This window comes from Podarcis pityusensis, assembly GCF_964106645.2.
Source record: "Podarcis pityusensis genome assembly, chromosome: 9".
In the NCBI taxonomy this organism is placed as follows: Eukaryota; Metazoa; Chordata; class Lepidosauria; order Squamata; family Lacertidae; genus Podarcis; species Podarcis pityusensis.
The window spans coordinates 12,743,458-12,767,595 of NC_138034.1; the positions used below are offsets into that span (position 1 = coordinate 12,743,458).

The window sequence follows — 24,138 nt, forward strand, 5'->3', positions numbered from 1 at the left end:
GGATCAAGAAATATCTTAATTTGACATCGAAGCGGGAAGGTTCAAAACAGGAAGTCCGCCTTCCGCTTTTTTGTATATAGACTAAAGCAAAAACCTTGTAAGCTAAAGCCTGGAAAGTCGTTAAAAAAGCCTAAACTTCCTTCATTTATAACTACTGAAACCCCCTTGGAAGCAGGAGAAAAGGGGGGGGGGACTTTGTGTAAAGCCTGCAGGAGAGGGAGTGAAGAAAGATAAGTTTCCACCGTCTCTAACCTGGGAACGGGGTGTCAGAGACAGAAATTGTTGGAGAGGTTCATTGACTGTGAATGGAATACTTTGACAGATAGCAAAAGAAGAGAAATAAACTGATTCCAATGTTGCCTTTTGCATTCTAAAGAAACAAAATATCTGAAAAATGAAAGTAATTTTCCTTTGTTGGACTTGCCTTAAAAAGATGGATACAAATAGAAATTGTCTCCTCTAGAGGGAGCCTGCTAAATTGTTGCTGCAGTCTACTTGAGGATTCCACAGCTGTGAGATTAAGATCGTGGGATTAGTCCTTTTGACCTTGACTGAATATGAGCTGGAAGGAAGTTTTGGTGCTTGCTTTATGCAAGACAAGTGCTTTGTTGGAACAGATGCATGAGAAGATGGATTTGATGAATGAGAAAATGGATTTGATGACTGGTGTGGCCAATAACTGTGGACAAATAGTGAATAGTGATACAGAAACCATCCAGGATCCAACTCAGGAACCTATATTGACTGGGCAAGTGCAGAAGATAATGGAGGAGGTTGCGGTTGCACCTCAAATAATACAAATGGAGAGGCCCAAGGCCCTACAGGAGCATAAGCCACTGTTTTTGAAGATTGAAGTTGGAGTCGGCCAGGGGGAGTCTGGAGCTGAGGAGGCTTTTAACTTTGGAGAGACTTCGAAATATGCTCGTAAATATTTTTTGGATTATATTGATGACTGTGGGGAGTGGGACTCTGGGGAATGGGCTGGTTTGATGAAGGGAGACGGAGATAACTTTGGGTTGGAACCCCCCAGAGACCTACTCCTCAATGAGAAAGGAAAGAAATTAAGAAAGAGACCAACAAAAGACAAGGAAAAGTGCAAGTATAAACAAGAAGAAGAAGATCTGCAGAAGGGACATGGAAGAGACTTAAGGGCCTCGGACATAAGACTTTCAGGTTGATGGACTAGATGGAATGGACAGTAAGGACTGACACGACCCGAGACCAGGAAGAAGAGACGTTAGATGAAGATTGGAAGAAAATTTATAAATAATTTTTTTTTGGGGGGGGGAATTAGCCTAAAATTAATGAATATTAGGGAAAATGTTGGAATGAAACTGTATGACTCTAGCAGAAATGATATCAGGAGTTATGTATAACTGAGTATTAAGTTTTAAGCTTTAAGGTATTTTATGGTAAGATAAGGTCAAATAAATTAAGGTAATTTGAATAACAGTATATGGGGAAAGATGGAAAGGATCTGTCGAGTTAATCAATAGGTTAAATTGTTAAGATAAATTATTTAATAAAAATTGAGAAAGATGGAAAGAATTTGCTGAAATAACTAACTAAACTAGAATACAAAAAGGAAGGTGTGAGGAGGTCAACGAAACAACGAAACAAGCAAATGGAAGTTAAAGATATGTAAAATGGGATTTGTGTCTTTTTTCTCTTTTTTTATTTTCTTTTTTGTTGTATTGTTGTATTGGTTTTTATGTTTTGCTTTTTCCCCCTTCCTTTTATGTATTGCAGTGTTGTTTTTTATTTTTTCCTTTTTTTCTGTAATTCTGAAATTATTAATAAATATTATTTTAAAAACAAAACAAATCATGGACTCGATTTGCTAGGGTCTTTAGAACATATGTATCCTACCTCCAAGGAGCTCACGGTTTGCCCCATATTCTCACAGCCCTGGAAACCATATAATGCTCTAAGATTAACCCAGGTAGCTTCATGGCTGTGGGGGGGAAATCTAAATCTAAGTCTCTGCTGCCCAGATTTGGTGCCCCAGATTTGTTATTTGACAGTCTGCTTTGGAAATTGTTGTTCCAAAATGATTTAAGCTCAATAGGCAAAGCCCACTTTTAAAAAAAGAACTTCATTTCCTAAATTATTCTCCTTAATTCCTTTTGTCATACTATGTTTGTTTGGCTTAATAAATGCTGAAGTGGTTACATACATTCCCATTTCATCCAGTTAAACTATAATTCTGTTGTTCTCTTAACCATATGGACATGTTGCTGCTAATATAAGTGGATTAAATCCCCTAATGTGAGAAAGGAAAAATCAGGAGGGTAAGAGAGATATCAGATATTGACATCATGATATTTTTTTTAAGTAGCTCTTTTTGTGAAGAAGAAATAGAAATAGAAAAGGAGGATGCCCTCCTATCTTTTGGGAAATATGTGAGAATAAATATGTTGAACTTAGTCTTAGGTGTCGAAGGCTATTTTTCTTTGTGTGGGATTTCCTCCTTTTTTTCTTTCTTTCTATCATCTCTCTTTGTGTAGTCTGTCTCTAATATTCACATTATGGCCCCATGTGGGAGGCTGTTGGAAGCATTTTTCACAGCAATATGCTCAGATGGGATGGGGAGTCAACTGGGGCACAGATCCACCTGTTAAATACTGTATTTGTTTTAGATAGGAGCTGAAATTTCACTGAAGACATTTGTTTCCTGAAAAAGGTTTCGAGGTTTTCTTTTTCTCCATGCACAAAGGGGGCCACTTTGTGGAATTTCTTCGAATATTACCTGCCCTCTTTTTAATGCCAAGCTACGATTTCTTTCTGCAATGCCATGGAATGGTGCTCAATCTGAGACATTGTGGAAGATGCAAAATGTTGGCTAGGCTGTTAACTTTGCTGCTCCTGGTGCCAGAAAAAAGAAGAAGAAAAAATCTGTCTAATGCTACTGGTGATGCCAAATCTCAGCCTTGGGAAACAGTTGGAGAAATTTAGAGAAATCCCACCCTCCTGTCCCAATTTCTCTGTCCACCAATAGGGTGGATAATTGGTGAAGCGTTTTGAAACCTATCTCCAAATCCATACCTGAATTTTCAGTCATCAAATGTTTTAAGTTGAATAGAAGACCATGCAGCTGAACGCTTAAGTTTAGATTGGATTTTCATGTATTGAACAACTGCAACTCAAAACATGCACAGCAGAGTTTATTCATCTGCATAGGTAATTCTGGGGTGGGGTGAAAAGAATACTAGTACACATGTGCACACACCAACAAAAATGTTTAAAGGCAGAGACAGAAACCTGTCAGGTGGAGGTACCAGAAGATACACAAGAGATCTGTCCCTGACAGATAGGGAACACTGAAGTGTATACTGGCCTCGGCCCAGTATACCTGAAGGAGTGTCTCCACCCCCTGTCGTTCTGCCTGGACAATGAGGTCCAGCTCCGAGGGCCTTCTGGCGGTTCCCTCACTGCGATAAGTGAAGTTACAGGGAACCAAGCAGAGGGCCTTCTCAGTAGTGGCACCCACCCTGTGGAACGCCCTCACATCAGATGTTAAGGAAAGAAACAACTATCTGACTTTTAGAAGACATCTGAAGGCAGCCCTGTTTAGGGAAGTTTTTAATGTTTGATGTTTTATTGTGTTTTTAATATCCTGTTGGAAGCCGCCCAAAGTGGCTGGGGAGGCCCGGCCAGATGAGAGGGGTTTAAGTAATAAATCATCATCATCATCATATGCTAAACAATCTGCCACCGATGGAAAGGTAGAACCTGGAATTTGAGTTCATCTTGAAGACTTTATAAGTAATGCAGCAAATACGTTCTCATTATATTCAGTTGTGAAATTCTGGATCCGTGAGACTTTTCTTTTGTTTATTGACTTGTTTAAATGACAAGCTCCATTGGCTGTCACTTGCCAGGCTTTTATGACATCAGTCATGTACATCACCAGAAATTAACTGAAATAAGCAACAACAAAAAAAGCAGACTCGGTGTGTGGCATTTCTATTTTAACCTGTTGTGTTAAAATATTGCCAGCTCCTGTTTCCTAGGTCTGCATCATCTAATTGCTCATTATTCCTCCTCTGTTCAAGAAATGGTATGGAAGTGTTAATGCTAAGCAGGTCTGCAAATAATGATGCTTGCTTACAGCGGTGAACTTTAAATTAACTGCAGCAAAAAATAATTTAAAAAACCTATTTGTTAGGAAGTGAACGTATGCTTCAATGACAGCTGAAGATGTTTCCGATTGTAGTTGTGGTGTAAAAAGAAGGAGGGGATTGCAAATGCTTTCCTGGGTCAGTGGTTCAGGGTAGCTGGTTTCTAGTACAAGTACAGATGTGTGTGTGTGTGTGTGTGTGTGTGTGTGTGTGTGTGTGTTGATTTCAAGTTGCTGTTTCTATTTGAAAATGTGTGCTGTGCGTTTTTGGAGCTGCTGCTGATTCTTTTGTCAGCAGTGACTTTGATAAAGAGGAACATGAGATCATGGTGGATCAACAAGCTAGTTCATCGCTCCTATTCAACTTTGCAAAGAGATACAGGACAGCCTCCATAGGATGGGTTAAGAAATGGGATGATGCTATAAGATGACTCAGGGAGTACTCAACATGTCAGGAAACATCACTGGATAAAGTTGTGTGGGTCAATGGGGCAAAACACATAGAGTGCTGACCAAGGGGGCAGCTCTGTTACTGAGAAGAGGATACCTTCATATCATATTGTACTACCAATCTTACTGTATGCTAGTCAAACATGGACCACTTATAAACACCATCTCCAAATCCTGGAAAGATTCCATCAATGGCACCTCCAAAAAAAATTACATATCACTTGGGAAGACAGGCCAACTAATGCCAGTGCTGGAAGAAGCAAAAATCACCAGTGTCGAAGTGGTGATTCTTCAACATCAACTTCATTGGATTGGTCATGTTATGTGGATGCCTGATCATCATCTTCCAAAGCAGCTACTCTATTCCAAACTTTAAAAATGGGAAGTGTAATGCTCGTGGTCAACAAATAGGTTTAAAGACTCCCTCAAGGTAAATCTTAAAAAAAAGTAGTATAAACACTGACAACTGGGAAACAATGGCCTGTGAGTGCCCCAGTTGGAGAATAGCCTTTGCCAAAGGTGTCATGGGCTTTGAAGATGCTCAGACTCAGGACAAAAGGCAGAAACAAGCTAAGAGGAAGGTATGCTTGGCAAATCCTCACTGTGATCAACTCCTACCTGGAAACCTCTGTCTCCACTGTGGAAGGACGTGTGGATCCACAACTGGCCTCCACAGTCACTTACAGACTCACTGTTAAAACAGTTTTTATGGAAGACAATCTTACTCGGCTACAAGTGATCACAAAAGAAGATGAAGTAGACCTTCATATCAGAATATCATTACAATGCTGATGTGACAGGACTTCTTTGAATGCATGTGCAATTCAGAAGAAAATGAAAGCTCGTTAAGATATTTTGAGAAGAGTGTCAAAAACAGGGACATTTTTCCCCAAAGAAAATGAGAGAGAACAACTTTAGGTGGAATTCAGCATAACTTTGAATGAATACTATGTGAGTGCAAGGTTTTTTGATTGCACAAAGAAATTTCTCTCTCTTTCCTTCCACCACTCACCCCTAAATCTGTTTTAGGGGTTCCCCTAACCTTCTGGAGCAGAATTGGGGAGAATGCAGGGAGAAGAGAGGTGGGAAAGTCCCATTGAGTAAGTGGAAATACTTTGACTGATGGGATGCCACAGCTGAGTATCACTCTATGAGTATGTTTGGTTAGTTATAATTTATATCTGTGTCCTAGAACTCTCCTTAAAGTTGAGTAGGAGCTGGGAACTAACCTGGTAATCTACCACGGACTGTGTCTGCTTGTGTTTGTGCTTCCTCAGTCCTTAGAATTCTCTTCATGTGCAAAAGGGAATAAGGTTGTTTTTTATTAGGCCCTGTGTAACCAGGAGGAAGTAGAGACAGTTTATTCTGGAATAAATCCTAAAAGACAGACTTCTGAGTTCACCTGGTCAATGCAGCAATGCACTCTGTTCTGGCATTCTAATTCCCAGCACACTCCATTGACCTCAAAGACTTTGAACTAGAAAGTAAACCCTCTCCACTTCAGGCTAGTCCTGATAGAAAAGTAATTCCCACTGAACTCACCGGGAACGACTTCCTAATAAGCATGCTTTGGATCACGCTGCATAATTATTCTTAGCTTGCATCTATCCACCTAAGAGTTCTCAAAAAATGCTTCCATCACAAATCTCCTAGGCCAGCTTCCCCCCATAAAACTGATTTTTCTGTGTCGGATCATGAATCTTTCAACCTTCTCTTTCTTACAAAAATTATTCCTCCATCTTGTCATGAATCTGTCAAAGGGCCCACCGCCAACAAAATTGACTGTTCTAATTTATGTCTGCTTTCCTGTATCTATCAGACCTGTGCACTCCGTAAAGTTATATATTTGGCTGATAACACTTTCTATTTTAAAACCTTTTCTCTCTCTTTATTGCTAAATTTGTCCTGAAAAGAGATTAAAGGATTGTATTTTAATGCTGTTTGCACGTGTATATATCAGTCTACCTGCAGCAATAACGTTTAACTCCCAAGTTTTAATAAGTTACAAAGTATTTTCCTGTAATCATTAATTGACTATTCCATATCTAATAATATGAGTAACTTCACCTTTTAAGCTTTCTTCATGCCGTTTACCACTTTATGACTACAACATCTTGCAAATCCTGTGTGTATGTGTGTTATCATGCATCTAGAAGGGTGGTCAAGGTTTTCGTATCATTTCCCTAGGAGTTGAGAGTGGGAAGAACAGGATAAATTATCTGTAAAGGAGAGAGAGAAAAGAGGAAATAAACAATGGAAAATTCACTCTGTGCATCCTGTTTCTCTGTATGTGCAATTTACTTCCCTTCCCGCTTTATTTGTTTGCGGAGGAATTACCTATGGGTATTTTTTCTCACAATCTGGCATCAAACCATCCAACATTTTTCTTATGAAAGTAGGGACATCCTATCCCACAATAAAGGGATGCGGGTAGTGCTGTGAGTTAAACCACAGAGCCTAGGACTTGCTAATCAGAAGGTTGGTGGTTCAGATCCCTGCGACGGGGTGAGCTTCCGTTGCTCGGTCCCTGCTCCTGCCAACCTAGCAGTTCGAAAGCACGTCAAAGTGCAAGTAGATAAATATGTACTGCTCTGGCGGGAAGGTAAATGGCGTTTCCGTGCGCTGCTCTGGTTCACCAGAAGCAGCTTAGTCATGCTGGCCACATGACCCGGAAGCTGTACGCCGGCTCCCTCGGCCAATAAAGAGAGATGAGTGCCGTAACCCCAGAGTCGGCCACAACTGGACCTAATGGTCAGGGGTCCCTTTACCTTTACCTATCCCACAATAATAAGAACAACATACTTTTATTATTTATACCCCACCCATCTGACTGGGTTGCCCCAGTCTTCCTGGGAGGCTTCCAACATACATAAAAAGATAATAAAACATTAAACAAAACTTTCCTATACAGGGCTGCCTTCAAGGTGTCTTCTAAAGATTGTATAGTTACTTATGTCCTTGGGTCGCATAACTCCATACCCTCCAACATTTCTCCGATGAAAGTAGGGATGTCCTAAGGAAAAGCGGGACATTCCAGGATCAAAACAGAAACCGGGATGATTTCTGTATATCCAGGACTGTTCCTGGAAAATGGGGACACTTGGAGGGTCTATGGCATTGTTCCTACATGGGAATGTCACAAGTAATCAGGTGCTCAGATTACTGACCTTCCTCAGATGGCTTCCACACATTTCTCTGTTGTCACAGGAAGTGAAATTCAAAGCAATTTTTTGGGAACGCATCTGAGGAAGAGTAGAGAGAGAGGACTGGAAGGTGAACCAGAAAACACATTGGATGCTTATTATGAGTAGAAACATTTGAAAGCTAAGGGTGGGTGTGGAAAATGGCAATTCCTTTGGAGGCACTTACCCTTCAACCTTTGAACGCTGACACAGTGGTGTGCCAATGTTTACTCCCTGCATAGGGAACTTCATTCAGGCAGGGTTTCTGCTCTCAAGAAGCACATACAGCTGTATGGAGATAGAGAACACTTTGCAGCTCTTTAACTGGATAAGGTTGGGGCAAAGAGTACAAGGCAGATCAGAATCAGGGGGTGGACCCAACCAGACACATGATCCCACCCCCACTTCCTCCTTTATACATTAGTGTACATGTGCAGAAGGTCTAAAAGGGACACCGAGCAAGCAGAAAACAACACATTATTTATATAAGATTCAAGGAGTCAAAACTAAATTGCTTTTCTTCATTTTCTCTCCTCCTCTCATATAACAAAAAGGGGGATTGATGAAGGATATTGAATGAGAGAGGTTATTTGTTGGTAAGAATCAGAGAAATGTGCTTTTTGTGTGAAAGATTTTACCACTAAATGGAGGTTATGACCCTCTCATTTTACTATGAAGTGAGCAGAAGATATTCAAGGTCTTTACATAAGTAAGAATAGCTCAAGATTTAAAGATTGTTAAAATGCTTCATATTAGGGAGAATTGCTGAAGCACAAGACAGCAGTAAAATGAAAGGTTAAAATACCATCTCTCTCTCACACCCACACCCACACACCCCACAATTTTTTTACCACTGTCAGAAGTTTAGACAAGGCATAGCCACCAATAATAACTATGGGGCTATTTCACAGGATTTTCCTCTCTATTAACTCTATCCCCTCCCCAAATTTAATGGAGTTGCAAGAAAAGAAGAGGTTTGTGGTAAATGGACATTTGCTAGCTGCTAGGCTGACAAGGGACCAGCTAAAATAGAATTTATAAAAACTTAATAAAAGTCAAAGAAGCACATGTATCTAAACTAGTGTTTAGGCCAAGGGAATGTGATTTTCATAGGTTGGGACAGAGTGTTTATGCCACTGGAAGCAGCACATTGACTCATTTTAATTGTTTTTAATAACCATTTTAATAATACCATTAAAACAAAAACAATTAATAGAATTCAGCAAAACCATCGTAAATCATAGTATTGCCAAGATACTTCCTAAGATGGGCTTGGAGGAGTGTGTGAGACAGTCAACCCCACCAAATACATACAGTTTAAGATTTGAGCATTCTCTACAATAGCAAACAAGTCACCAACCTTCAAATGTGTGAAAGGGATTGTGCTGAACTTTAAGCTGGTTCCAAAGGAGAAGTTATTAACACAGTTGAATTGTCCAACATGTTTCAGCAAGTACCTTCAGCTGGGCAACTAAGAAATGCAAGTTCTCCTATACCGCAGTGTGTTTCCAGAGAGCTTTAGCACATGACCCTGGTACTGTATTAATAAATTCTCTTTTGGGACCTGTTTGCAATTCATCTCTCCCTGACCCACACCACCTTTTACGTCCATTACCATCTACAGAATCTATTCCAAGGGAACCTCTGCTTTCTCTCAATGTAGATGAAAGTACTGATCAAGGAAAATAGATCTACATCGGCATGACAAATCTGTATATCTTACAAAGCATACCTCGGGGCGGGGGGAAGCAATGGGTGTGGACTTTTGCTTAAAATTATTCTGAGAATGATGTATTATTTGCACAGTTATGTTAGTCTGTATTTCATCCTCCTCCCATCTGGCTTCCATGTCTCCTCCGTGCTCCCTGGCAAACAGGTCTGCCTTTTGACTGTCTAATTGGGCCATTTAAATGATCCAGTGTCAGTGGTCTCTCCCACCACACTCCTTAGGTTCATAGACTGCCTGTGGTGATCACACAGGGTCCCCGGATGTTTGACAGTCTATTGACCCTGTGCCACCACTGTGATTGCGTTCTTCGCTGCCACCACCCCATTTCTCATGGGGAAACACGGAGTCCAGACAGATGTTAACATTAACAAATAATCAAGTTTCTTTTTAAATGCAGTAACAAGCTTATGGTTTCGGTTAGTCTTTCTTGGCAGTTTCTTAACCTTAATTCCTAACAACTTCAAACTGATTATTCCCAACTATCTATCTGACTCCACCTAACAATTCCTCTCACTCTCTCACAATACAACTCGACCAACCCACTGCCTATTCCTCCCTCTTCCTTTTTTTTTTTAATAATATTTATTGAGATTTCAAAAAAAATACAAAAATTACACAAAAACAAAAGATAGAAAATACAAAAACTTACACAAAAAAGAAAAAGATACAAAAGTAAAAAGTAAAAATATGAGAAAGTAAAAAATACAGAAGAAAAACAATAATAAAGAAGAAAAAACATTATACCTCCTCCTCCTCCCTTCTTTTGTATTCTAGTTATTAATTATCCCAGCAAATCCTTTCCATCTTTCTATAATAAAATAAACCTTAAAATTTAAAATTTAGATCTTAACTTTACCAGCTTCTTATATTCATAATATTCTTTCATAATTCTTTATACATCTTTACTAAAGCCAGGTAATTTCTTCCAACATTTTTCTATCATTCATTTTTCTATCATTCTAGCATTCATCAACTTTATAAAACATTCTGTTAGTTAAAAAAACGAGAAAAGAGAAAAAAGCATATAAACAAGTCCAATCTTAATCCAACGTCCCTTCCTCCTGGTTTCGGGATTTGTCAGTCCTTATTCCTCAATCTAACCCGGTGACCTTATGTCCGAGGCCCTCAGGTCACTTCCATGGCCCTTCCGCAGCTTTTCTTCATATTTGTGGCTGTAGTCACTTGCTCGTAGTAACTCCAACTTAATAGTGTTTTTAACCCTTCTCATCAGATCAGATCCTTTTCCCTGTTCATCGCTGCATTCCATGTAGTCTTTAAGAACATACTTCAAGGGCCCTCCAAAGTTGTGGGCCCCCACAATTCCAAACATGTCGCAGCCTGTTACTGTATTTAAAAAGTCCAGATATCCCAACGTAGGGGGGGCAATCCAGCCCCCCATTTCCAAACCACCCCAAACTTTCCCTTCCCATATCTGGTTTTTTCCAAGTTCCATTATCAAATCCGAAGGATCAAGATCCTGTTGAGACTGTTCTGTCAAGCCACACTCCTGATTTAATGCCACAAACCCCTGTTCTGTCAAAACACACTCCTGGTTTGAGTCCTGAATAGACTCCACATATATTCCCACAGTTTGATCAAAGCCTTCCACTGCCTGTCTATGATTTCCAGTCGACTTGGCCATCTGGTTCACCTTATCATGTAATTCTTCCAGTAGAGTATTTGTTTTGTTAAGCAGGCAAACCACAACTTCTGAAAACATTGTTGCACTCTCCCATGATTATTTGTAACAACTGTCAAGTCCTTGGCATTAGTTACAGTCTCTAAGGCTCCCCCTAGGGAGAAGACTTATATTTGTTTTTGTTACATTTCCATGTTACTTGAGATACTTTGTCCATATATATTCCTTTAAAATGCGAAAGGGAACAGTAGAGTCACAAAAATTCTCTTCTTTTAACTATCTGTCTCACACAGATATCTTGATTGATTCACGTCAGTCCTGACTTCCCCGCTCCAGGATCAGGACGAAAATAACTTCCTTTTACTGCTTCAAATAGTCCAAAAAAATATTCCCAATTTGAAATGTTGGAATCCACTCTTTTAAAAGCAATTTTCAAAGCTCTAGTATAAGTTGCCTTTGCTTTGTTGTATTTACAAAAGAACGGAAGGGTGACTTCCTGTTTAGCCCTTCCCGCTCCGTACCAAATTCAATCGATTTTTCTTTTTTTTTTTATAATCCAATTCTGTCCTTTTCACTAATCTTCATTTACTGTCCCAATTTGTACAAATTCTGGGTACTCACGGATATTTGTTTTAAAGTCCGAATTGTCCAGGAAAAAAGGCAGCGCTCTCCGGCAACAGCTACGCGGCTTCACTCCACAAAAGAAGCAGACGACTCGCAGCACAGCGCCACTTCCCCGCTCTGTTCCGGAGCCCGTTGCCGGGTTCCTTTGCAGATTGGGGGGGGCGCAAACAGTGCCCGCCGAGTCCCAGGGTCACAGGCTTCACCCGCCTGTGGTTTAAAGGGTCCCCGCTGCGCCGAAGCAGTATTAGACCCGATTTCTGTGGAGCGGTCTCCCTCCGAATTAGAGGGATTCCGCCATTGCCGTTGGCGCCACCTCCGGAAGTCTATTCCTCCCTCTTCCTTCTCCAATTCCCAAACCTCAACTGACTTTCAAAACCTCCCACTCTAACTTTTACTCCTCCCTTGCATTCCCACTGGCCAATCACATCACACTTATTTTAACCCTTTCCTTATGACCCACCTAGGAGGCAAACGCCATGCTGCCCCTCCCCAAAAAAGTTGATGGGCATTGCCATTCAAATGGTGTGCATGTCAGTTTGCATTTCTTAGTACAGAAAGTATTGATCTGATTTGTAGAGATCTTTCCTATTCTACTTAATTCAAGAGGGTTCTGGAAGCATATCTGTGTGAAAGAAACAAGCAGAAGGTTAATGATGTTTGGGTTATTCCTTCAGAGAAGTTGAGTACAGCTGGCTTAATCTGGTTCTGTTATCTCTTTCTCTCAACGTCATGCTGACTATAATAATAAGTGCTTGAAAAATGCAACCTGTGCTGATGATAGAAGTAGTACGACTCATACAACACGTTGGCGACTAATATACACACAATAATTACCAAAATGATTATACATTCTTTATCAATCTTCTGAGAAAAATACACAAAGCCACAGAGCCTTGCGAACTACCCAACCTAAGATGAACTTATAATGTCTGATTTCAATGGATTTTTCAAGTGCTTAACTCAGTCTTTTGTTTTCTTTATGCTTTTAGGTAAGTTCATGAAGATACCAACAAAAGGTAAGTGTGATGTTGTTCACAATACCGAGAGATGCTAGTGAAGTTGTAGATGGATGTTGTTGTTGTTGTTTAGTCGTGTCCAACTCTTCGTGACCCCATGGACCAGAGCACGCCAGGCACTCCTGTCTTCCACTGCCTCCCGCATTTTGGTCAAACTCATGCTGGTAGCTTCGAGAACACTGTCCAACCAACTCGTCCTCTGTCGTCCCCTTCTGCTTGTGCCCTCCATCTTTCCCAACTTCAGGGTCTTTTCCAGGGAGTCTTCTCTTCTCATGAGGTGGCCAAAGTATTGGAGCCTCAGCTTCACAATCTGTCCTTCCAGTGAGCACTCAGGGCTAATTTCCTTAAGAATGGATGCGTTTGATCTTCTTGCAGTCCATGGGACTCTCAAGAGTCTCCTCCAGCACCATAATTCAAAAGCATCAATTCTTCGGCGATCAGCCTTCTTTATGGTCCAGCTTTCACTTCCATGCATCACTACTGGGAAAACCATGGCTTTAACTATACGGACCTTTGTTGGCAAGGTGATGTCTCTACTTTCTTTTCTTTTCTTTTTAAGATGGATGTTAGCGAAGTTGTATACAGGGTACCGGCGTTTTGCACCTGTTTCGCCCTGGCAGTCCAAGTAATCAAGAGGCCGCTGTTTGCCCCCGATGGGGCTCTTTTACTGGGGCTTGCAGGTAGCACACTCCCAAGGTAGTTTTCCAGGCTTCTCCAGTGGTCTGATCTCAAAGCCTTGATACGTATATTGATACAGTGGTACCTCAGGTTAAGTACTTAATTTGTTCCAGAGGTCCATACTTAACCTGAGAGTTTTCTTAACCTGAAGCATGACTTTAGCTAATGCGGCCTCCTGCTGCTTCCACACCGCCGGAGCACGATTTCTGTTCTCATCCTGAAGCAAAGTTCTTAACCCAAGGTAATATTTCTGAGTTAGCGGAGTCTGTAAACTGAAGCGTATGTAACCTGAAGCATATGTAACCACTGTATTCAATTTCATAGGGAATACTATTTTTTGGTTTAAGCTTAAGAGACTGAATTGCTTAAGCGACTGATTTGAGACTATAATAATAGGCCAGAAGGAGCCTTGGTTTCACTTTCTCTTTCTATCCCTCTTCCTTCTGGTGTGCTGTTCTGTACATAGTATGCTATACAGTGGTACCTTGGTTTGCAACCATAATCCGTTCCAGAGGTCCATCTGTAAACCAAAACAGGTTGTAACCCAAGGCGTGCTTTCGCCAATGGGGCCTCCAAAAAAAAATTGTTCGTAATCCCCCCCCCCCCAAAAAAAGGTTTGTAATCCAAAAACAGGTTGCAAACTGGGACACGCACTTCTAGGTTTGACATGTTTGTAATCCAAAATGTATGCAAACCAAGACGTATGCATACCAAGGTACCACTGTAGTGTTAAGGTTTAGACTTATTCTAAGTTATTGTAAGTTTAAGTTAAGTCTGCTGAAACTGGATTACTTGTGGGCAGTGCCAATCCTGAATGTATTGGATTTGTGATTGTTATGCTCATTTGCCTTCAGTAGCAGTAAAGTTCTGCTGGATGAAATACAATTGCCTCTTGTCTATTTGTTGGGAAGCCTGCAACATGTTCAAGTTTTTACTCTGCTACCTATACATTGGAATCTACTCCGTATCAATGTTGTGTAGAATTTCAATGACAGTGCATGCACCGCGTCTTGTGATCAATTATGTTGGCTGGGGATTACTTGCTCTCTCCACCAATATTTTATTCAAGTTGGCACCCTGCTTAGGCTTCAGCTGACTATCAGGTAGACTCTCAAATTCTACAGCTTCTGTGTGATGTCAGGAATAGGAGCTGGGATGCTGGGTCAATCCTGTCCACCACTTGCATTGTCTGGCCAATGGAATGAGGACCCTGGTAGATCATCAGAATTGCCTATAAATATTTCAATGGATTAATCAATCAATCAAAAAGGGTTGTGTTTGGCTTAATTTGGTTTTTAGTGTTGAATCTGCCGTAGCCCATTGAAGCATGTCAGTCATAACTTGAGACTGCTGATGCCAAGTGGTGCAGGTGTGAAACAGCCATAGGATTTTAGTGCACCTCTCGTGTGTTCACAATTGTCACAACTTCTATAAAATCCACAGACTGATCTAAAGACGCATGATTTTATACTGGCAAAGCAAACATGTATATATTATTATCTGGATGGGAGACTTCCTGTGAAACATATGCCAGCTACTTAAAAATGGCAAATTTGATATAAATGCATACCCAAGAGTCCAACTTGTATAATGTAAATAGAAATTTAAAAACAAATAAATATTGCATAGTAATTTTAAAGGCCAAATAATGTATACAGTCCTTGTAAGAATTGCTTACATAGGAATTAGCTCAAGCTGAGCATAGCAGCTGATGCCGTCATTACCCCCTGAAGCTCCTCAAAATGACTGCGGCATTATATTATAATTAACGTATGCCAACTCTGGTTTAGTTGTATCCACTGAAAACTGTCAAGTGTCATTCCAAATATCATGCAAAAACATCTGCGTCAAAAATCTGTCATTACAATTTGTAGATATGTAATAGAATACAAGGATCATCATTAGAGGTGTCGGAAGAGTTTGCAAGGCTCAGAGTTAGCAGAGGAAAACCCCACAGATTAGCCATGAATGAACCAAGGCTTTGGCAAAACTCTGAAGCTCAAACGGAACACAACTGGCGCCATGGATTAAAAATACAGTTGTTGTGTTTCAAACTGACACTCATCTCCCCTACTAGCCTGGATTTCCAACCAATTCAAACCTTAAATTTAAATATTTTCTTCCTACTCTTCCCCTCCCCCAATTTTTAAAGGGAAGAAGGGATACGTACAGTGGTACCTCGGGTTAAGTACTTAATTCATTCTGGAGGTCCGTTCTTAACCTGAAACTGTTCTTAACCTGAAGCACCACTTTAGCTAATGGGGCCTCCTGCTGCCGCTGCACCACCGGAGCACGATTTCTGTTCTCATCCTGAAGCAAAGTTCTTAACCTGAAGCACTATTTCTGGGTTAGCGAAGTCTGTAACCTGAAGCGTATGTAACCTGAGGTACCACTGTAGTCTGATTGTTTTATAATACTGCCAAAATAAATAGGAGTTGAAACTTACCAAGTTTTCAGGTAGTAGCTCTTTAGAGCCGCAATACATATTCCTAAAGTGCATTGACCAGAAGAATGCACTTGCTGGACCAGATAATGTCTTATCTAATCCAGTATTGCAATACAATTCATGTATTTATTTATTGAATTTGTGTTATACCATATTTTTTGCTCTATAAGACTCACTTTTTCTCTCCTAAAAACTAAGGGGAAATGTGTGTGTGTCTTATGGAGCAAATGCAGGCTTCACAGCTATCCCAGAAGCCAGAACAGCAAGAGGGATCGCTGCTTTCGCTGCGCAGCGATCCCTCTTGTTGTTCTGGCTTCTGAAATTCAGAATATTTTTTTTCTTGTTTTCCTCCTCCAAAAACTAGGTGCGTCTTATGGTCTGGTGCGTCTTATAGAGCAAAAAATATGATACATACACACACACACACACACACACATTTCTGTTTTTATTAAATTTTCTGTTTTACATTTTAGAATATTCATTTAGACAACCTTAAAATATCAGTGACTTCCCTTCTTCTCTTTCCATGGTTCATTTTGCGTAGCATAAATCCCTGCATATTTTATATAAACTACTAAACCATTCAGTATTCCATAATTGCTTCCATCAAAACTTATTTACACTGTTGAATTTATCTTAATGCTGCCAGCATTTTCAGCTGTACACAATTTCCCCCCATATGTTCAATAAACATTTTCCAATCTTCTTTAAAGAATGTTCTTCTCGTTCTCTTATTCTATAAGTTAGATCTGCAAGCTGCACATATTCCAGCAGTTTAAGTTGCCATTCTTCTTTGGTTGGGACCTCGCTCATTTTCCATTTTGGGGCTAACAAAACACAGGCCACCGTAGTGGCATACGTAAATAACCTTTTTTTTTTTTACACCTGGGAATTTCCATCTTATTTATTTATTAAATTTGTATACCGCCCTATACCTGCAGATTTCAGGGTTGTTCACAACACAAAATTACAATATAAAACACACAAACACGTAACAAAAACAAAAAGACAACCCAGTAATCTCCCTTCCACAGCATGCTTTAGCTGAGATTCCTGCATTGGCCTTTGGGAATACCTTCCAACTCTTTGATTCTAGGATTCTCTGTGAACCAGCCTCCAGTCAGTGTCTCCACCCTCTTGCCCTTTGGCTCTGTTATCCTGTTAATATAATACCATATCGTTATATCTTTCAATGTGCAGCAACCCTTTGAAGGAATGAATAACTGGAAGAATTACAGGAAGTTTGCAGCTTGTGGTGATATAAATTTGCACAATTATTTATGTTTATGCCAGTTCATGGAGTTCAGATTAGTTCCTGCAATATTCTTCTTCTGATTTATATCAACAAGTCATACTATGTATCAATTTAAAACTGTTAATGGTTGGTAATAAAATGCATCAAAAGTTACATTATTGAAGAATCATATCAGGTTCAAAGGAAGACGTTCCACTCTTTCCTTTATCTTTGGTGTTTTAGTGAGGATTTTTATTGTTGCAATAATAGCTTTAGTAGAGTCTGCTGTAACAAGGTAAAATGTTTACAAACTCTGATTAATTTAAGCCCAATGCTATTGTGGTAAGTTTTATCTCGCTTTACTCTGGTTCTGTCCTTTGAAGTTCATAACAGTGTGAAAAATGAGAGTTTTTATTCAAAATGTTGGTTTCCCAAAAAAACTGATCGTGGTGTGTGAAAGCATGACTTAATATAATGTGAAAAAATATGCAGCAATATAGTATGGTAACTATTTTCTAATGGACTGCACAGGCCCTCGTATAAAAAATGAATAAGCCATACGTTTCAAGCTAGAAAACGAAGACGTTTTTAGACATGACACACTTTTAATCCTTTCACCATATTTTATGATTTCATTGTCTCTCTTGACCTTGGGGTAGGGGGGATATTCACAGTAAATCCTAGTTCATGAAAAATGAATGCAAAATGTCTCTAGGAATTTCACCAATTCAAGGAAAGGTTCTGAAAGCACTTTTAAGATTATTTCTTTCTGATCAACCTTTTAAAGATGAAGGTAGATTATTGTGCGATGAGTGCATACAGAGGAGAAATGGAGTACAAAAAAAGTTTTCTACATTAATCGAACTGACATATCTGTCCTGATCAAGCTAGAGGCTTCCATATTTGTAGGACTTTAATGTTTCTCTATGTGAAGTAGAACAGGGACGCAGGTGGCACTGTGGGTTAAACCACAGAACCTAGGACTTGCTGATCAGAAGGTCAGCGGTTCGAATCCCCACGACGGGGTGAGCTCCCGTTGCTCGGTCCCTGCTCCTGCCCACCTAGCAGTTTGAAAGCACGTCAAAGTGCAAGTAGATAAATAGGTATCGCTCCGGCAGGAAGGTAAACGGCGTTTCTGTGCGCTGCTCTGGTTCGCCAGAAGTGGCTTAGTCATGCTGGCCATGAATCTCAACTAAAGCATCTATGACAGTTGGTCATCCAACCTCTGCTTGTTGTTGTTTAGTCGTTTAGTCGTGTTCAACTCTTCGTGACCCCATGGACCAGAGCATGCCAGGCACTCCTATCTTCCACTGCCTCCCGGAGTTTGGTCAAACTCATGCTGGTAGCTTCTAGAACACGGTCCAACCATCTTGTCCTCTGTCGTCCCCTTCTCCTTGTGCCCTCAGTCTTTCCCAACATCAGGGTCTTTTCCAGGGAGTCTTTTCTTCTCATGAGGTGGCCAAAGTACTGGAGCCTCAGCTTCACAATTTGTCCTTCCAGTGAGCACTCAGGGCTGATTTCCTTCAGAATGGATAGGTTTGATCTTCTTGCAGTCCATGAGACTCTCAAGAGTCTCCTCCAGCACCTTAATTCAAAAGCATCAATTCTTCAGCGATCAGCCTTCTTTATGGTCCAGCTCTCACTTCCATACATTACTAAACCTCTGCTTAGAAACCTTCAATGAAGGAGAGTGCATCACCTTCTGATGGAGTCTGTTCCACTGTCAAACAGCTCTTACCACCAGCAAAGTTATTCATGATGTTTCGTTGGTATCTCATTTCTTGTAACTTGAAGCAATTGATCCAAAATGATCACAGGGTCCAGGTCAGTTCATATATCGGCTGTTGTGTTGCCTGCTAGTGTATGTTTTAGCTGCAGACTGCTCTGAACCACCATAGGGGGGATAAAGCTTATCTCATTACAATCTCTCCCATAACAACGATGTCTCTCTCACTTCTAATATCTGGCTATACCCATCATGCAGGGCATACAATGAGTTGATCATTTTCTATGATCTGGGTGTGTTGGGGAGCTGAAAGTAGCTCCTTTGTAACGGACAGATCATTAGCCAGTCTGCGGTGGAAGTTCTGGAATTCTAGAGGCTTATACAGCTTGATGGGCTCCTGATGAGTTTGGGGGATTTTTCTGTTACCATGACAGATGGTTCTGTCGAAGCCTTTGCCAACCTCTTCAATAGCAAAATAGCCTAAATGGTTGATAAAATCACACCTGAATTCCCTTTCTCACTTGGGGAAGCTAAATCTACTTTGTAACTTCCTGTGGAGCTAATGGGAATGAAATTACTGGCATAATTACAAAAGTGTCAGATTTGTGGTCTGGTGACTCATCACCGAACACTTGCGCTGCAATGGCAGTAAAGAAGTCTTACTTTTTCATCATTGTTGCATCCACTCAGAGTTAACCAAAGGATTGGCCCCGAGTAGCAAGCAGTTTTTGCATCACAATCTTTCTTAGGGTTGGATGAAAGGTTGGGAATACTGCTCCCCATGTGACCAGTTTTCAACAAGGCACTTTGCAGATAAAGCCACCCCTATTCACCTTGATGGCTTCACTTTGAATACAAGACTATTGGATCTACCTTCAGCAACTGCTTGTTATGTTACTATGGATACTTTTCCAATTGTACAACCTGAAGATGTGGACAGAATTCTCGGAGTGATGTGAATATCTTTGCATTCAACCCTTCACTGTCCTGACTAGGGATAGGGGTTTAAATCATTTCTTTAACTCTTTAAAGAAATAAAGAAATGGTTATAAAATGTATGAAGTTAGAAGTAATATGTATAAATAACACAACAATTAAGAGAAATTGGAAACTTGAAGCCTCAAAAGAGTGGAAGGGAGTCAAAGTGTATGTATGTTTTGTTATGTCTTGTTATCATTGTCTTTTTTTCTTTTTGAATTTTTTGATTAATGTCTTGTTTTTATTTATATCTTATGTTGTAAATTTGCATTGGAAATAATAATAATAATAAAATAAAGCAGTTCAGTTTGCTTTTAAAGCTCAACCTATCAAACTTATGCTTTCTGAAGCAGCATGAGTACCAAAACACAGCCATCAGAATTTGAACATACCTGATTTTGTGGCACAGTTCTCCAACTAAATAATGTTTCTAACAGTGCATCTATTAAGAGAAAATATGCAAAAAAATGAAGACATTGTTAAAAACAGAGAACTGCATTGTATTAGGAGATATTACTTGCAAAAATTGGTCAGAATAACATCTAAAAATGTGTTTATCAGGAGAAATTCACACTAACGTTGAATAATTTTCATGAGCCTGGATAGCTCAACTGGTTAAAGCATGGTGCTGATAACATCAGGGTTGCAGGTTTGATCCCCATATGGGACTGCTGCATATTCCTGCATTGCAGAGGGTTGGACTAAATGATCCTCAGGATCCCTTCCAACTCTGCAATTCTATTAGGATTTTTTTAAAATAATAATAATCATCATCATCACAAATTGCTGCAGAAATGTGGAGAACTGAGAGTTTGGAAAAAATGAGAAATGGGGGGGACCAAAATGTACAGATCCTCACTGATAAAATCAACTAGAGCTGACTGAGCATGTAACATGCTCAAAGGAAGTGATTTCAGTTCCCAAAGCAAGACAAATGTCCCCTGACGCTTGGACCCAATGAGGGAAGAATCCAGGTGAGGCTCCCCAGGCGTGGGCTGTTTAAATGCCCCAGGAACAGACCTGAGGGAAGCTCTATCAGTCCCGCCCCTGAACTCAGCCTGGGATCGAAGCCTGCCTACAATTGGGCAGTTTTGCGGAGAGGCTTGGATCCTGCACCTGATAGGCTGTGGGGGCATTAGACACCCAACCCGCCCACAAAAGGTAGGGAACCGACTGGATTCTCCCCAATCTCAGGTGTTTTGAGAGCAGCCACCAGGCTCGCAGAGAAAACATGCAATGAGGAGGGATCATGTCAAACTACTGCACCAACAAGAAGCCAGGTTGATTTTCCTATTTAAATCCCTGCACCTGGGGGGATTCAATACTGAATTAAGCTTTAATTGTTTTAAGTTTCTTGTTAAGATGGCTGTTGTTTGTATTCTCCTTGCTATATATTGGATGCACCTGCTAGTGGCCTTTATAATGCTACTAGGTTTTAGCCAACAGTATCAGCTTACGACAGTTTTGAGTGACAGCTGATCCACGGTTATTTAGTGTACCTTTGTGGACATTTGACTTGGTAATATATCTGTTATTTTATCACAGCCCATTATAGAATCTGCAGGTATGTCATTTCAATCACTAAATTTTATTGTAATGGATTTTATTTTATATTATGGCCAGCTGATGAAGAACATTTATTGAAACAGTCTATTATCCAGAAAGGACTGTTCTCTTGCTGTTGCTGTCTTTGGAGCACCTACAGTACCACCATTCTTCTGTGTTGCTCTGCTGATAGCACCATCATGCTCCAGCGCACTTTTGGCAAAAAAATTGTATAGGATATTAACGTTGGAAGGCGTTTAGCCTCAAAATTCTTTACAGTGATTCTTTACAATCAAATACTAATCTGATCATTTCCTTTCATGGAATATCTACTTGACTCTTATTAGTTTGTGACTCCATGTACATACTGTATGTTTTCTGATTGTGAATTAAGAAACAGTTTGACAGTAGTATATAAATATTGCTGGTATACTATTAGCCTATGTGTAGAGACATCACCTTGCCAACAAAGGTCTGTATAGTAAAAGCTATAGTTATCCCAGTAGTGATGTATGGAAGTGAAAGCTGGACCATAAAGAAGGCTGATCACCGAAGAATTGATGCTTTTGAATTATGGTGCTGGAGGAGACTCTTGAGAGTCCCATGGACTGCAAGAAGAACAAACCTCTCCATTCTTAAGGAAATCAGCCCTGAGTGCTCACTGGAAGGACAGATTCTGAAGCTGAGGCTCCAATACTTTGGCCACCTCATGAGAAGAGAAGACTCTCTGGAAAAGACCCTGATGTTGGAAAAGATTGAGGGCACAAGGAGAAGGGGACGACAGAGGACGAGATGGTTGGATAGTGTTCTTGAAGCTACCAACATAAGTCTGACCAAACTATGGGAGGCAGTGGAAGACAGAAGTGTCTGGCGTGCTCTGGTTCATGGGGTCACGGAGAGTCAGACACGACTAAATGACTAAACAACAACAACACATGTTGCTTTATGTTTGTCAGAAGTTTCGAAACACAGGGGATTTTTTTGTTGCATTGAACCCCGAAGGTGAGCAGGCTTGCAATTCTTTCTCCCCCTTTTAAATAAGTGAAGTTTTTTCCCAGTTTTAAAAAAATATGCACGAACATAAAAGAATGCCATAGTGTGAAAAGAAAATAAGTAGATATCAAGAGGTTGGTAGCTAGCATCCCTGGCTCCTCATTCTAAAAAAAAAACAGCAGAGGAAGATTTCAAGATAATGCTTCCCTTGGGGCTTTTTCATTTTGGGAAGCACAGGCATCTAGGGAGGCTGCAGAGTGCTGAAGAAATATTTAATGGTGATAACAACACATTCAACCCTCAATACTTCAGAAAAGTAAGACTAGCCCAACACCCGCTAATATGCTAAAGAAAAATGATGCAGGAAAATGGAAGCCTCTTTCACAGATGAAGAGAGAGAAAATGGAAAGTATAAGAAAGGTTTCAGCGCAACTCTACTTTTTATTGCTCTGAGCTTTAATATAGTTTTTTTTAAAATGTCATTTATTGTTGATAACCTGCCTTAAGAGCTTTGTGTTCAGTGTGGAAAGGCAGGGGGAAATAGCAGAATGAATCATTCCCTTGATTCCCAAAGTTTAGGTTTGAATGTGCTGTTTAGGTAGCAAAAACAAGACTGCCTTTGTGTCAGAGGAATGTATCACCAGGGTTAGGGAAACCCTGAGGTTTACAAAAGCAGAAAATAATCATTGGGGTTTTTTGGGGGGTGGGGGAACCTTAAACAATGAGAACTGAGTATGCCCATTGGCCACGGAATGATGACTGACTCTTTTGGAGATGAGAACTGGAATTGAATATTGTGGAGGAGCCATGGTTGGAACATAGGAACATAGGGTTGGAACATAAGAATAGGGATCTGCCTTATACTGTGTCAAACCATTGGTTCGTCTTGCTCCATATTGTCTACACTGACTGACAGAGACTCTCCAAGATTTCAGGCAAGGCTCTCTCCCAACTCTACCAGAAGATGCCAGGGATTGAACTTGGAACCTTCTACTTCCAAGGCTCTGTCACTGAGCTGTGGCTCTTATCCTACTCAGGAAGACTTCACTTGCAGGTGCCACTGAAGAAGAGTAGATAGTTGAAAGAGAATGTGCATGCAAAAATAGACACTGTTTTGATTCATAGTGGTGGCCACCACCATCGAAAAAGCACGGTGAGGTTTCTCTCCTGAGGAACAATGTGACGGGGCAGGGCTATACAAGATAAAGGTAAAAGGTAAAGGACCCCTTGATGGTTAAGTCCAGTCAAAGGCGACTATGGGGTTGCGGCGCTCATCTCGCTTTCAGGCCAAGGGAGCCGGCATTTGTCCACAGACAGTTTTACGGGTCATGTGGCCAGCATGAGTAAACTGCTTCTGGTGCAACGGGACACCATGACGGAAACCAGAGAACACGGAAATGCCATTTACCTTCCTGCCACAGAGATACCTATTTATCTACTCGCACTGGTGTGCTTTCTATGTGCTAGGTTGGCAGAAGCTGGGACAGAGCAACGGGAGTTCATCCCGTTGTGGGGATTCGAACCTCTGACCTTCCAATCGGCAAGCCCAAGAGGCTCAGTGGTTTAGACCACAGCACCACCTGCACCCCTTTTATACAAGATAAGGTGCTTGCGATGGGAATCTAGTCTGAAGTTTTCTGGGGTCTCATTATCTTTTCAGTGCCAGGTGAAGGTTTATTTCATTTTTATTTACCCAGGCTTTTTGATGTTGCAACATGCTGCGATTTTTGCATTTTAATTTCTTTTTTGTATACATTCCTACATTTTGTATACATTCC

General features: G+C 40.5%; 1 protein-coding gene across 4 annotated transcripts in view; it reads left to right on the top strand.

The window, feature by feature from the left end:
• The window catches only part of LOC308484930 (uncharacterized protein), a 183,609-nt gene that overhangs the window by 65,411 nt on the left and 94,060 nt on the right, over nt 1-24,138 (top strand). For all 4 annotated transcript variants that reach the window (XR_013990175.1, XR_013990176.1, XR_013990177.1 and 1 more), the window contains one exon: nt 12,734-12,760. The gene's annotated coding sequence lies outside the window, so the exon portion shown is untranslated. The remainder of the gene's footprint in view (nt 1-12,733; nt 12,761-24,138) is intronic.